This window comes from Podarcis gaigeae (genome assembly GCF_964106915.1).
Source record: "Podarcis gaigeae genome assembly, chromosome: 4".
Lineage (NCBI taxonomy): Eukaryota > Metazoa > Chordata > Lepidosauria > Squamata > Lacertidae > Podarcis > Podarcis gaigeae.
In genome coordinates this window covers 92,957,828-92,973,485 of record NC_139677.1, presented here as the reverse complement: position 1 = coordinate 92,973,485, position 15,658 = coordinate 92,957,828, and positions in this window count along the sequence as shown.

The following is a 15,658-nucleotide window of genomic DNA, read 5'->3' as shown; positions in this document are numbered from 1 at the left end:
CCTAGTTGGCGTACTTCAACAGGACCCCCACGGCTTGTGTGCAACCCTTCCCGGTCACCATGCCGGGTAGTCAATAGGAGCCAATGCCTAAGGCCAATACCTTCAATTCTTTAATCAATAAAGTTGTGGCCTTTTACGCCCATTAACCTTAATTAAAGTGTCCGTGTCTTTATTTCACATGGGGGGAGGGGACTTGCCACGCAACAGAAATCGTGCTCTGGTGGTGCGGCAGCAGCGGGAGGCCCCATTAGCTAAAGTGGTACCTCAGCTTGGGAACAGTTTCAGGTTAAGAACGGATCTCCAAAACGAATTAAGTATTTAACCCGAGGTACCACTGTACAGTCGTACCTTGTTTTGCGAGCAGCAAACCCTGAAGTAACCCATTCCGGTACTTCCGGGTTTGCTGCGGACGTTCGACAAAATAGATGCTCAACAAGGTGGACTCAAAATGTGGTACCACTGTGTGTGTGTGTGTGTGTGTGTGTGTGTGTATATATATACACACACACACGGCACAACTCTTTAAAAGAATGGTTTGCTAATGTCTGGAAGATGGCTTGCTCTCTCTGCAGGGATGTCAGGGCTGCCAATGTGTGCTCCGTTCAGTTGTAAATGTAGCACTAATAATAATAATAATAATAATAATAATAATAATAATAATAATAAAGACTTCATTGGGAAGGCTGTTCCATAACTGGGGTGCCACCACTGAAAAGGTCCAGTGAGGACCTCCTTGGCAAAGGCATGCTGAGCAGGGCCTCTGAAGAAGATTGAGCTGTGTCACTCATAATGCTCAACAAGGCATCAGATGTTAAGCTCTGTCTACTTTTGAAGGTGACTCGAAAACGACAATTAATCGAGAATGCGGAAGCTAGACTGGTGACTGGCAGTGGCTGCTGAGACCACATAACACCGGTCCTGAAAGACCTACATTGGCTCCCAGTACATTTCCGAGCACAATTCAAAGGGTTGGTGCTGATCTTGAAAGCCCTAAATGGCCTTGGCCCACTATACCTGAAGAAGCATCTCCATCCCCTTCGTCCAGCCCAGACATTTAGGTCCAGCTCCAAGGGCCTTCTGGCAGTTCTCTCACTGAGAGAAGTGAAGCTACAGGGAACCAGGCAGGGGAGCTTCTCGGTAGTGGCACCCTCCCTGTGGAACGCCCTCCCATCAGATGTCAAGGAAATAAGCAACTATCTGACTTTTAGAAGACATCTGAAGGCAGCCCTGTTCAGGGAAGCTTTTAATGTTTGATGTTTTATCATGTTTTTAATTTTATTGTGTTAATATTCTGTTGGGAGCTGCCCAAAGCGGCTGGGGAAACCCAGCCATATGGGTGGGGTATAAATAAATTATCATCATCATCATTTCTTCTAAGAAGCAACCTCAGCTCTGCTAAAAGACCAGCACAATTTGGAGCGAACTCCTGCCCCTCCACCCTACCAAAAAAAACACACACAAAAAAAACCCTGTGTATGCTCAGTAGGCATGGCCTGCTAACTGAATGAATGGGGTCTGGAAATTGTATGGAATGGAGCACATAAAACTGCTAGCACATTTGCAAAGCTAAGCAGGGTCCGGTGTGGTTTCCAACTGGATGGGAGACCATTTGTTGAGATTCCTGCATTGCAGGGGGTTGGAATAGACAGGAGTTGGACGAGATGGCCATTGGGGTCCCTTCCAATTCTACAGTTCCATGATTCTGTAACTCTAAGATTTACAGTGTTGTCCTTCAAAGTGTGTTTCGCGAGATGATGCAGAGTGGTCTGCCTGCGCGGCTGCAACACTGCTGCCCCCTGGCTGTGAGTATGCAACTTTACAGCTTTCAGCTCCTGCCGCCTCCAACCAAGTACATCACGACTGAGGTGATATATGTACAGACTTCCCATTTCGGGATGTGAGTGCGTCAAAGTGTGCAAACAGTTCAATTGCCCAAAGGCAAATAGACCTAATATTGTGCTGTGGGAATTATTCCTCTTCCAGCAAATAATTACCTCTTGGAAACATGACAGAACATTTTTTTTTTTTTTTGGTACTTTTAATACCAGTGCGTCGGTAAGGCCTGAGGCCTACCTTAAATGTAGACCTTTCTCTATTGCTGTTTGTTTATAGTGCTGGCTGCCACCCGAATCAATGGATTTCTTAACACATTATTTCCTTGCGTCCTGGCTCCAGGTCTCTCTCATGTTGAAATACGGAATAAATTTGACAGTCATACCCCTTGCCTCCTTCCCTCCCTTATAGTACATACACCATAACCTAAGGAATTCTCATGCTAAGTGTTGCATACCCCTCCCCCTCTCCCAAACTCTGCTTCCAGAAAAGAACAGAGATGAGTTAAAAGGGAGTCCGTTTGTATGTAAGTGTTACATACTGAGTTGAATAGGATCCAAACTGCAGCAGTCTGATTGGTCCTAGAACAATAGGATTCAGAATGCAGCAGTCTGATTGGTCTTAGAACAATAGGATTCAGAATGCAGCAGTCTGATTGGTCCTAGAATAATGCAGCAGTCTGATTGGTCTGCAGGAGCCACCCTGTCCAGCTCCAGGTGGAAGTGAATCCGCAACCTGATTGGCCTACAGGAGAATTCCGGAATTAGCCAATCATGTGGGGCCCATTGTGTAAATAATGTATATAAAGCAGACATTTCAGGGGAATTTTCATTCCTCCTCACCACTATGAGCTGAATAAAGAGCATGAAATCCACTCTTGACTCCGAGTATATTTCAGTAAGGTAGGGTACATCTGGGGAAAGAAATGAAAAAGCTCAAACAACTTTGCCAAAAAATAAAAAGTTCAACAACCAACAAAATGAACAAGGGGATGGAGCAATTCCCCTATGAAGAAAAGTTGTTGGGACTTTTTAGTTTCGAGGAAAAGGTGATGTGACAGAGGTTTATATAATTATTTCACGGTATGGAGAAAGAGGGTCCAGACAAGCTTTTCTCTCTGTGTCGTAAGACCAGAACTCATGGATATTCAATGCAGATGAATGCTGGAAGATCCAGGCCATATAAAAGAAAGCACCTCTTCATGCCACACATAGTTAAAATGTGGAACTCCCTCCCACATGAAGCAATGATGGCCACCAGCTTGGATGGTTTTAAAAGAGGACTAGATAAATTCACGGAGCTGAGGGCTATTGATGGCTACCAGGTGTGCTCTACGCTTCACAGTCAGAGGCAGTCCTGCTTCTGAAAACTCAGGAGGGGCGAGTGTTCTTTACTGAGGTCCCACTTGCAGGTTTTCCACAGGCATCTGGTTGGCCACCATGAAAACAGGACGGGCCATTGGTCTGATCCTGCAGGCTGGTCTTACATCCTTGTTCCTTGTGTTTCCACAAGGACATTTGCAAGGCTGGGTGTTATGGATGCAGCCTGCAGCCCATAGCCCTGCAGGTCAGCCAACCCCTCAAAGGCTTAAAAGGCAAAAAACAGAGCTAGCCAGCTTAGTCTTCCAACCAGACATGGATGTGGTAGTTTAATGTGACCTGAACTTACATCCTTTACTCAGGGCTTTTTTTTCAGCTGGAACTCACAGGAACTCAGTCCTGGCATGGACAGATGTCAGAGATGATGGGACTCCAAATCCAGCAACACCTGGAGGGCTATATAAAAAAGCCCCATATTTCTGAAAGGGAGTCTCCAACCCCTGCTGACCTTAGCGGGTATTAAGATCTGCAACTGGGGGTGTGTGGAATGCTCTCTCTTCATAGTTCTTCCACCTTTGGAAGAGTAAATAATGGTGGCCTGGGAGAGGGATTTCTCCCCATAATTGCTGAGAAGGTCCTGCTCACAGTCTGGCTAAGTTGCCTCAGTAAAGACAGTGCTATTTTTCTAGAGGTGCCAGGACTCACCATGAACACCTCATTCGTTCTTTCAGAATGGGGCTTTGCATATGGAAAATAACTTTTTACAGTGGTACCTCAGGTTAAGAACTTAATTCGTTCTGGAGGTCTGTTCTTAACCTGAAACTGTTCTTAACCTGAGGTACCACTTTAGCTAATGGGGCCTCCTGCTGCCGCTGCGCCATCGGAGCACGATTTCTGTTCTCATCCTGAAGCAAAGTTCTTAACCCAAAGTATTATTTCTGGGTTAGCGGAGTCTGTAACCTGAAGCGTATGTAACCCGAAGCGTCTGTAACCCGAGGTACCACCGTATATGGTTTCCAGTCTTCTTTATATGAAATGGTTTCCAGGCTTCTTTAAAAGATTCTAAATTTGTATCTTTTATCAGTGCCGTCCGTTTTGCCATCTCTGTATCTTCCAAGATTTCCATCAGCCATTCTTCCTTAGAGAGTGTTCTCTCCTGCTTCCATTGGACTCTCCGTGTCCAGAGGAGGGCAACCAAAATGGTCAAAGGCCTGGAAATGATGCCTTATGAGGAATGGCTTAGGGAGCTGGGCATGTTTAGCCTGGAGAAGAGGAGGTTAAGGGGTGATATGATAGCCATGTTCAAATATATAAAAGGATGTCACATAGAGGAGGGAGAAAGGTTGTTTTCTGCTGCTCCAGAGAAGTGGACACGGAGCAATGGATCCAAACTACAAGAAAGAAGATTCCACCTAAACATTAGGAAGAACTTCCTGACAGTAAGAGCTGTTCGACAGAGTGGAATTTGCTGCCAAGGAGTGTGGTGGAGTCTCCTTCTTTGGAGGTCTTTAAGCAGAGGCTTGACAACCATTTGCGTGTGTAGGTCCCCAGGCCACCCCTCAAATAACTTCACACATAACACGTAATTTTAGTTTTGGTTTTTGGGTACTATTTTGGCCACAACTTTATTAAAATACAAAATCAGTGAGTGGTTGTTTAGACATTGGTTATGACTATCTGTCCCCCCGCCTGGGACAGAACTGACATCCCGAGGTCCGATCGGTAGCCAGTGGAAGAGAAAGTCAAACTGGGGGTCATTTGAGCTAAGCGTCGGACCCACGCCGCTCACCCCAGCAGCTCCCCGAAAGCTTGCCGGCCCAGATCCTATGACAAGGATTCCCATGACAGGGATTGGGCGGCCCTGGTCCCATGACAGGGATTGGACGAAATCATGGCAAGCCCCAGGATTCCTTTAACGGAATTCCCTTCAGCGCAATGGGAGGGGCAGGCCCAGCCTGACCCCTCCACCACCAGCATATTATAACCAATGCCTAACCGCAACCTTACAAGTTGTGACGAATTGCTGAGTAGTAGGCAAAAACCAAATGGCACAGCCAATCACCAAATGGCAAAATTCCTACTAGGCCCCTGCGCCAAGGCAGACAACCCCATGACAGGCAAAGCAAGGTCAACCGGAAAAGAGGGCGGGCGGGCGGGCGGGCGGGTGATCCGATGCACTCTGCAAAGAGAAAGAGAAACCAGAGTGCACCAATATTTAAAGACCATGGTCCCACCCACCCAATTTGCAACATACAATTTGCCCCAGCAACCTGGTTATCCAATCACAATGCCAGGCAACAACTATTAACCTGCCTGGCAACAAGACGTCTGGCCCGGTGGCCCACACCGCAACACGTGTTCTCATTTATTGGAGAACACGCTATGTCAGGAGTGCTCTGATGGGGTTTCCTGCTTGGCAGGGGGTTGGACTCGATGGCCCTTGTGGTCTCTTCCAACTCTATGATTCTATGATTCCTCCTTCCATTTCTAAGCATTGAGAATCCTTGCCACTGGAGTCACATACATAACTGCCATCGAGGCTTTCTTTGGGATTTCGCTGTCTGGTATCCCAGAAGGAAGCATTCTGGCCTCTTGGGAAAAGTCACTTTAATTCTTTTTTTCTTAATTTCATTATATATCATGTCCCAAAAGGCCTTTGAAAAGAACGTTAGAGAAAGGGGCAGAAGCATTAGCATTATATTCGAGGAAACTAACACAGTAATTCCAATGTCCAAATGCACCCTAAGAAAAATGGTCCTTTCTGTTTTGCTTATCATCGCGGTTAATCTCTCTACTCTGTATGTCTTCCGCCACTCCCTTCTCTTCCAAGAGAGCCCTATCAGGGTTTGCTGTTATTCTGTTTGAAAGACAGCCGATGACGGATGGCTGATGTTTTTCCCAGCACCAGATGTTCTCTCCAACTGCTGCTGGATAAATGAGGACCCTTTGCAAATATGTCACTGGGTAATCATCCTGAGCTGGCAACATCTGGCCCATTTGCCGATGCCCCACGTCGCCTTAATGGTATCATCTTCAACGTCAACGATCTGCCATGAGTGACTAAAATAATGGATGTTTCTGTCAGGCAACAATCCTTAAAGAGCGGGGAGGGAAGCAGGTGGAGGCTGAAGGAATCAGGGCAAACACCGATAACTCCATCTTATTAGCACTATGACCAGAAGTTATAGAAATGGGGGGGGGGGTGACTCTGCATGAGAGGGGCATTGCAGGGTGCAGCAAGCAAACTCTGCCCTGCTGTCCCCATTGCCCACCGCAAGATGAGGGGTGACTGTCTAAAGTGGGGACCCTGTTCTATTCATGTAGACACCCCAAACTATGGAGTCCCCACCATGTACAGGTTCCTTGCTTCAGACAGTCACTTTCTGGAAGCTTCTAACAGTTGTTGGAAGGGGACATGCTAGGGTCCTACAGGAATCTGATTAGCCAATGTGAAAACAGGGTATTGGACTAGGTGGGCCACTGGCCTGATTCAGCAGAATCTTCTTATGTTAACCTCAGACAGGACACTCATGTGTGAACACTGTGGGCTGCATTTAATGTTGTTGGCATCTGTGTGTCTCAAGAGACAATGGAGTGCACCAGGGCCGGATTTAGGTTTGATGAGGCCCTAAGCTACTGCAGGCAATGGGGCCCTTTATATATCCTTTGTCAACAACAAATTGTCACTGTTTTTTGTGTTGAATATATGCTATAAGGTAATTTATGGACCTAATAGGGATCTAAAGTCATTTGCACATGTAGAATGTAGGCACCCTATATATAGAAATGATCAAACCAGTGATATTTTAGGGAGCAGGCTAGCAGGCGGGGTCCATTACTTACATCATAGGAGCCTGCACAGCACAAAACACTGCTGCTGTATCTAGTTTTTATTTTATTTGTTTTTTTATCTTATATTTTGGAAATGTACATCCAGGTTTGTTTTTTACTTTAAAATTTTTTAGGGCCCCCAAGAGAGTGGGGCCCAAAGTTATAGCTGTTTTAGCTTATACAGTGGTACCTCGGGTTACATACACTTCAGGTTACATACGCTTCAGGTTACAGACTCCGCTAACGCAGAAATAGTACCTCGGGTTAAGAACTTTGCTTCAGGATGAGAACAGAAATCGCGCGGCGGCGGCACGGCGGCAGCAGGAGGCCCCATTAGCTAAAGTGGTGCTTCAGGTTAAGAACAGTTTCAGGTTAAGAATGGATATCCGGGACGAATTAAGTACTTAAGTACTTAACCCGAGGTACCACTGTATACTTGTTCCTCCGGCAAAATATTTTTTGCCAACAGAATTTCATCGTGGAAGAGAATGTCTAAGCAGGTTGCTGGTAATGTTGTTGCACAAATATTGCACAATTGTTGTCCAACAACATCCCACTAGTAGAGCTGTTGCACTGGATCCCTCCACTGCACAACATTAGAAGTCACACACACACACACACACCCCGTCTAGCGCATGAGACTTTGTGGTAGTGGACAGAGAACATTCCTGCTTCTTCTTCTTTTCATGCATCTAATTACAAAGCCCAGTGGTGTCGCTGTTTTCATCTGCTCACCTGGAGCAACCCATACAAATTAAAGCACAACAAAGCTTTTGATGGTGATCACTGGCTACGGACCAGCGTACTCGTCGGTGCGCAGCGCAGTCCCATTGTTAGCTTTGAAAGTAGAGCTGTATGTCAGCAAAGTATTCTGCCTCCGAGAGTGGGACATTCCCAGCTGTAAGCGTTGTGCTCTGTCCCTGGCTCCTGGCCATGCATTTGAAATTAAAAGCGAGAAACAAAAGAAAGTATTCTGTTTGTCAAAGTGCTATATCTATAGATCTTGAAAAAGCATGCCACTGAAATTGTGTCCCCCCCCCCAACACTGATTTAAATTACCTAGTTTTTCAGTTAACTTTGCTTTAAAAGACACAGTTCCTTTTTGTTGACACAACCACTTTCCCCCCATACTCCTTTTCCTATTCATTTTGATTTGGCTCATTTGATTTGGCTCGTTGCACAGATCACCCCGGAGACGTGGGTGGTGCTTTGGCTTAAACCACAGGGCCTAGGACTTGCCGATCAAATGGTCAGCAGTTCGAATCCTGGCAACGGGGTGAGCTCCCATTGCTCGGTCCCTGCTCCTGCCAACCTAGCAGTTTGAAAGCACGCCAAAGTGCAAGTAGATAAATAGGTACCGCTCCGGCGGGAAGGTAAACAGTGTTTCCGTGCGCTGCACTGGTTCGCCAGAAGCGGCTTAGTCATACTGGCCACATGACCTGGAAGCTGTACGCTGGCTCCCTTGGCCACTAAAGCGAGATGAGCGCTGCAACCCCAGAGTTGGCCATGACTGGACCTAATGTTCAGGGGTCCCTTTACCTTACAGATCACCCCACTTAAATGGATGTCTTAAGCGACGGATGCCAAGTGACTGTGCTTTAACCCGGTTTTGATTTTTAAAGATTTGCTTATGTGTGGCAAGTGTTGCAGAGGTTCAGGAGCACCAAACAATAGCAATTGTGCCCTTCTGAATTTAAGTTAGATCAGGCCTCCTCCCACAAAAAAAAGATCCCGGGTCACATCAAGGCATGTTGGGGGTCAAGGAGCAATGTCTACTGTCTCTTTGAAAACACAAAAACTGACAGTGATCCTGATCTGCCTCTCCTACTTTTCAGCATGCCAAGAGAACTTCCAAAGCATGGAGCACCAGTAAAGAAAAATGTGACATAATAGCAAAGCTGGGGAGATCTTTGAAGGCTGTGATCCAAGGCTTGGAGAACATGTCTCAGCCTGAAGGACACATCCCATTCTGGACAACTTTCCAGAGGCCACAATTGAGTGGTGGGTGGAGCCATGGGCAATTGTGGGTGGAGCTACCAATATAAATGTTAGCTTTGTAAAGGGGATAAGATGTTGTTGTTGCTGTTGTTTAGTCATTTAGTCATGTCCGACTCTTCGTGACCCCATGGACCAGAGCACACCAGGCACTCCTGTCTTCCACTGCCTCCCACAGTTTGGTCAAACTCATGCTGGTAGCTTCAAGAACACTGTCCAACCATCTCGTCCTCTGTCGTCCCCTTCTCCTTGTGGCCTCCATCTTTCCCAACATCAGGGTCTTTTCCAGGGAGTCTTCTCTTCTCATGAGGTGGCCAAAGTATTGGAGCCTCAGCTTCACGATCTATCCTTCCAGTGAGCCCTCAGAGCTGATTTCCTTAAGGATGGATAGGTTTGATCTTCTTGCAGTCCATGGGGCTCTCAAGAGTCTTCTCCAGCACCATAATTCAAAAGCATCAATTCTTCGGCGATCAGCCTTCTTTATGGTCCAGCTCTCACTTCCATACATCACTACTGGGAAAACCATAGCTTTAACTATACGGACCTTTGTTGGCAAGGTGATGTCTCTGCTTTTTAAGATGCTGTCTAGGTTTGTCATTGCTTTTCTCCCAAGAAGCAGGCATCTCAAGAAGCAGGAGATAAGATAGCCCTCTGCAGATAGCTAAAGAGTTGTCCAATGGAAGATGGAGCAAGCCTGTTTTCTCCTGATCCAGAGGAGAGGACCTGAACAAATGGCTTCCATGACTCACAGCCAAGTAGGAAGCCATCATGTTAGCATAATGGAAATGGCAGTGATGTCAAATTGACAAGTTGTTCAATTGTCAATACTTCTGGATTCTTCTACTTCCACTTTTAAATCGTTGCCCGATATTATAAAACCAGATTTCAATATCTATTTGCTTTGCAAGATCTGAAGGTTGTTACGGCAGAAAATATTGCCATGGTGGTTATTGGAAATACGAAGGGCAAAACTGCCTGTAGACTTTCATCACTCCGGTCCTATTGAATGAATGGGAGCCGTGTGGGAGCTCCTAATCATTTCAGGGGTGCTTTCCAGAATAACATCTCCATGGACGATGTCCTGAAGCAGGGGCAGGTAGGAGAACTGTCGGGATCTACTAGATGTGATTTGATCTCCATTCTGACTCCCATTTGCTTAGCCTCAGCAAAAGGACTTTTTCTTCTTTTGTCAATTATGTTGTTCAAATGAAGAAAGCTTGAGGTGGTGGCAGAAAACAAGAATGGATTTTTATGCAAAAGGATTGTGAGCTTAGGAAGTGGAAGGGGGCAAGCAGAATATAAAATGGAAGAATGGTTTAAAGAGGTGTGGAATATAGCTATTAAAGATTGATTAACATGTACCATAAAGGTAAGACGGGGAATGTGCAGGAGAAATGATTTTGAGGAGAGAGAGGGCGTTTGTAGAATTTGTACTGTTAAAACCGAAAGGGGTCAAACCATCGCAAGTGGTGTTGAAATTTTGGGAGGTTGGATAGTTACAATGGAATGGTCTCGGTGGTGCAGTGCACATTTTTATTCCTATTTATTTATGATTATAGTCAAAATAATTTTCAAAAAAGAACTGAGGGAAAAAAGGATTGTGAGCCTAACTCTTTTTAAAATCATATTTTATTGAATTTTCAAAATAATAATAATAATAACATATACACTCTAACACATTGTGATTTTTCCTTTTGTTTATTGACCTCCCACCCCGTTTTCCACAGGATTTTTTATTGCTGCACCTTTACCGAACCTTATCTTTTGCCCCTTATACCACAACACAACGATCTCCAATTCCTTCCATTCAAATCCTGCTTGTTTGTTCGGCACACTAAAATATTTCTTTTAAATAATCCGAAAAAGGCTTCCATTCTTGCATAAAACAATCATCATTAGGTGATTGTGAACTCAGCTCTTGTACTGAAAAGAGATTCCTGGGCAGAGAATGCGGGCCTTAATTCTAAGAGCAATTTGCCCTCCCATTATTTTGCTTCTGGTTCTTATTAGTGGATCGTGGGGTTCTTCTTTAAAAAACAACAACAACACAAAACCCCCAAAAGTGGATCCCACATTCCAGAAGTCTTCCTTCCCCTGCCCTAGAGGATCCTTTGAAATTCAGCATTGTAGTGTATTGCAAGAGAGGTGGGAAGCCTGGTGGGAGCAGCTAGATCAATAAACATAAGAACGAGTGTAGCACAAGCTAATGAGATTATTGTTGCAGAGAAAGGAAGTTGCGCAGTGAGTGAGAGAGAGAGAGAGAATGTTCCTGCCAGCACCATAAATCTCAAGCAGATGCTCAGCATTTAATTTTTACTACAGGGTGCCTGCACCGGATAGTTGGGAAACGACTATAAATATCTGCTTTTCTTATTATGTCTCTGTGAAGGCAAGAAAACCCCACAAAGGGAAGGAGAGCTCGCAGTGTGTCGTTTGACGGGGAGCCACCACCTTTAGGAAGCACGAATCCACAATTTCATGAGCTGGACCCCCAGGCTAAGCTAAAAGGAAATCGCTCCCCAAGACAATTTAGCCTCCTGTACATCCGATTCTCAGGTACCGGTCATTCCATAGGTTCGAGACAACTCTCTTTGTATGCTCTGTGCTCCATTGACAGCAATGGTGGCTTCATAATTCAGCATCCTAAGGGCCACATTCTTAATGTGATAGATATTTGCCTTATGACACAAATGTGACAAGGTCAGTATATGATTTAAAGAATACATTGTAATTTGGTGGGGGGACGGGGGACGTCTAAAGAAGCGAAACGAAGTTACCAGGGCCAGATTTAAATTTGATGAGGCCCTAAGCTACTGAAGGTAATGGGGCCCTTAGATGTCCAGCTGTCCTGCGTCAACAAATTTTCGCTGTTTTTTGTGTTGAATATATGCTATATGGTAATTCATGGACCTGATAGGGAACTAAAGACATTTGCGCATAACAAAATATATATTTTATCAAAGTAATTGTTGAACTGAAATACAACTGGAAATGTACGTCCAGGTTTTTTCACTTAATTTTTTTGGGTGGGCCCCAACAGAGTGGGGCCCTAAGTTATAGCTTTTTTAGCTTATACGTAAATCTAGCATTGGAAGTTACAGGGAACCAGGAAGAGGGCCTTCTTGGTAGTGGTACCCACCCTGTGGAATGCCCTCACATCAGATGTCAAAGAAATAAACAACTATCTGACGTTTAAAAGACATCTGTTGGCAGCCCTGTTTAGGGAAGATTTAAATGAATGATGTTTTAATGTATTTTTAATCTTTTGTTGGAAGCTGCCCAGAGTGGCTAGGAAAACTCAGCCAGATTTGGGGGGGGGGGTTAAAATATATTATTATTATTATTATTATTATTATTATTATTATTATTATATGTGAATTTGTGGGGGAACTCATTACCCTGGCTGGTCTCCTCAGGCTGGAGCATGTGCTTGCCCAGACTTTTGCAAACCAATCTGATCTTTTGATGTTATTGCAGCTCTATAAACCAACAGACTAATAAAATTCAATTGGACAGTAAAAGGTTTTCATTGTCTAATCTATTTAAATGATAGCTATCTGCATGCCACTGGATTAGCAGAAAAAATATAAAGCTGTGCTTTGCTTTAAAACTTGCAAGGGCATTGTTGTTGTTGTTGTTGTTAATTTATATACCATCCTATACCCACAGGTCTCAGGGCGGTTCACAGGATAAAATCACAATATAGAAACACAAAATACACAATCAAAATAAAAACAAGAACAACTCAGTAATACCCCTCTCAACTAATCAGAGAGGGAAAACAGAATTTAAAGCACACATTCACAATATTTCTAATAAAGCGCATAAATATAAGCATCCATCAGGCATTGTCAAGGTGTAGATTAAAAGATTGATTTGACTGTCTTTCAAATAAAAACATTTTAGCCATTGGTCCTGTCCCTTCCCCAATTGCAACCATTCATAGAAGCTCTTTGATCCAGAGGAAGTTTCTATGAAGCCCCGCTGGGAGGCAATCCTCTATCATCCCTCCCTTCCTTTGCTCCCATCCCCAAATCCCCAAAGGGCTGGTGAAACCTTTGGTACAGAATTTGGTGGGAGCAGGGGAGATGACCTTGAGGACTGCAAGAGAAAGGTGGCATTTGCAAAAACTGCCTCCTACCTGTTAAGTTGATATGTTAACATATCAGAAGACACAGTGATTCTTCAAACAGCTCTTGTTTATTCACAGGCCAGAACAGAACTGGGCTGAAGGGTTCAGCCAGCCTGCTTATAGCGAGCTCAACTACAACGCAACAGTAGCAACTTTCTGTAACTATCCAATCACTGAACGTCACTTTCAATTCCTTATTTGCGTATGTGGACCTGAGTGAAAACTATCTACAGTATCCCCCTGCTGGCCCAGGGTGAGAACTTCAGTACATAACACTACTGTCCATGAAATTGGGGTTTGGGGTGGGGGCTCGTACGGTCGAGTCCCACTGTGTATATTCCTCCACCCAGTGGCAACAGGAGAAAAATAACTGGGGAGGGGGACACAGAAGGAGCAAAGCATATTTCTAGGTGAGCAAGGAAGAAAAATAACAGCACGTGCTAATGACAGGAGTTCAGAAATGGGGGGCAGGAAAATAAATACAGAGTGATCTCCTTTAATTGGGGGGGGGTCATTTGTCCCCCTCATGTGTGCCGCCTGTCACAAAAACATTCAGCTTTCATTATTTTATTTCTTAAAGTGAAGTGTGGGCTGTGGAGATATTTTGTTTGTTTGTTTCATAAAATTTATGCACTGCTTGATACTAAAACAAAAACAAAATCCAACTCAAAGTAGTTTACAAAAGACATACTCAAGTTAAAAGGTAAAGGGACCCCTGACCATTAGGTCCAGTCATGGCCGACTCTGGCGTTGCGGCGCTCATCTTGATTTACTGGCCGAGGGAGCCGGTGTACAGCTTCCGGGTCATGTGGCCAGCATGACTAAGCTGCTTCTGGCGAACCAGAGCAGTGCACAGAAATGCCGTTTACCTTCCCACCGGAGCGGTACCTATTTATCTACTTGTACTGGTGTGCTTTCGAACTGCTATGTTGGCAGGAGCAGGGACCAAGCAACGGGAGCTCACCCCGTCACGGGGATTCGAACCACCAACCTTCTGATCGGCAAGCCCTAGGCTCCACAGCACCACCCAGATTAAAGTACTCATTGAGGGGCAGTATTTCAGTATGAGTAGGAAAATGAGAGTACCCCTAAACTTTGTTTTAGAAAATAAAAGCACTGCGCTCCTACAGTTGTTAGCAGGCAAAACATCCAACACAGCTATAACCATATTGGTTCTAAGGTTGGGAGGATAGGCAGGCAGCTGACAAATGTACCACAGAGGGAGGGGAGGCGGGAAAGGTGGGCTGCCCCATAGATCACCGTGTTACAAGCCTGCGCAGGGAAGGAAGCGGTTTTCTGTAACTGATAATTTCTTATTTAAAAGCCTAGAAAACAGGGAATGATGGCAGCGATTGTTCGTGGTGTATTCCTGCCATCTAGTGGTAAATTTGAAACATTAGTGGAAATTGAAAACTGCTTCCTTTGCTTGTTTGCTTCCTAGAATTAAATAAGGAATCATAGAATTGTGTAATTGTAAGGTTGGAAGGGGAAGGGACGCGGGTGGTGCTGTGGGTTAAACCACAGAGCCTAGGACTTGCCGATCAGAAGGTTGGCGGTTCAAATCCCCGTGACAGAGTGAGCTCCCGTTGCTTGGTCCCTGCTCCTGCCCACCTAGCAGTTCAAAAGCACATCAGTGCAAGTAGATAAATAGGTACCGCTCCGGTGGGAAGGTAAACGACGTTTCGGTGCGCTGCTCTGGTTCGCCAGAAGTGGCTTAGTCATGCTGGCCACATGAGCTGGAAGCTGTATGCCGGCTCCCTCGGCCAATAAAGCAAGATGAGCGCCGCAACCCCAGAGTCGGCCACGAGTCGGTCAGGGGTCCCTTTACCCACCTTTTTAAGGTTGGAAGGGACCATAAGGGTCATCTAGCCGAACCCACTTCAATGCAGGAATCTTTTGCCCAGTGTGGGGCTTGAACCCACCATGTTCTACCAATGGAACTATGGTTTTCTCTTTCACTCAAGAAAGGCTCATAAGTGTGTGTGTAGTGGTTAAGAGCGGTAGTCATGTAATCTGGGGAACCGGGTTCGCGTCTCCGCTCCTCCACCTGCAGCTGCTGGGTGACCTTGGGCCAGGCACACTTCTCTGAAGTCTCTCAGCCCCACTCACCTCACAGAGTGTTTGTTGTGGGGGAGGAAGGGAAAGGAGAATGTTAGCCGCTTTGAGACTCCTGAAGGGGAGTGAAAGGCAGGATATCAAATCCAAACTCTTCTTCTTCTTCTTCTAAAACAAACAGGCCTGACGCCTCCTTGAACATACAAGGTTAATGGGAGCCATAGGAAGGCAGAATGCAAGACACTGTATTGTATTTGGTCTTTAAACATTGCGTTTATAATCAACCTTTTTCTCCAAGGAACTGTAAGCGGTTGTCACGCATGTGGTTCTTCCCCAACGCCACAACAACCTTGTGATGTAGGCCAGGGTGAGAGGCAGTGATTGTCACCCAACGTCACCAAGCGAGCCTCATGACCAAGTGGGAATTTGAATCCTGTCTCTCAGGTCTTAGTCCGACACAAATCAGTACACAGTGCTGCCTATTTATTTATTT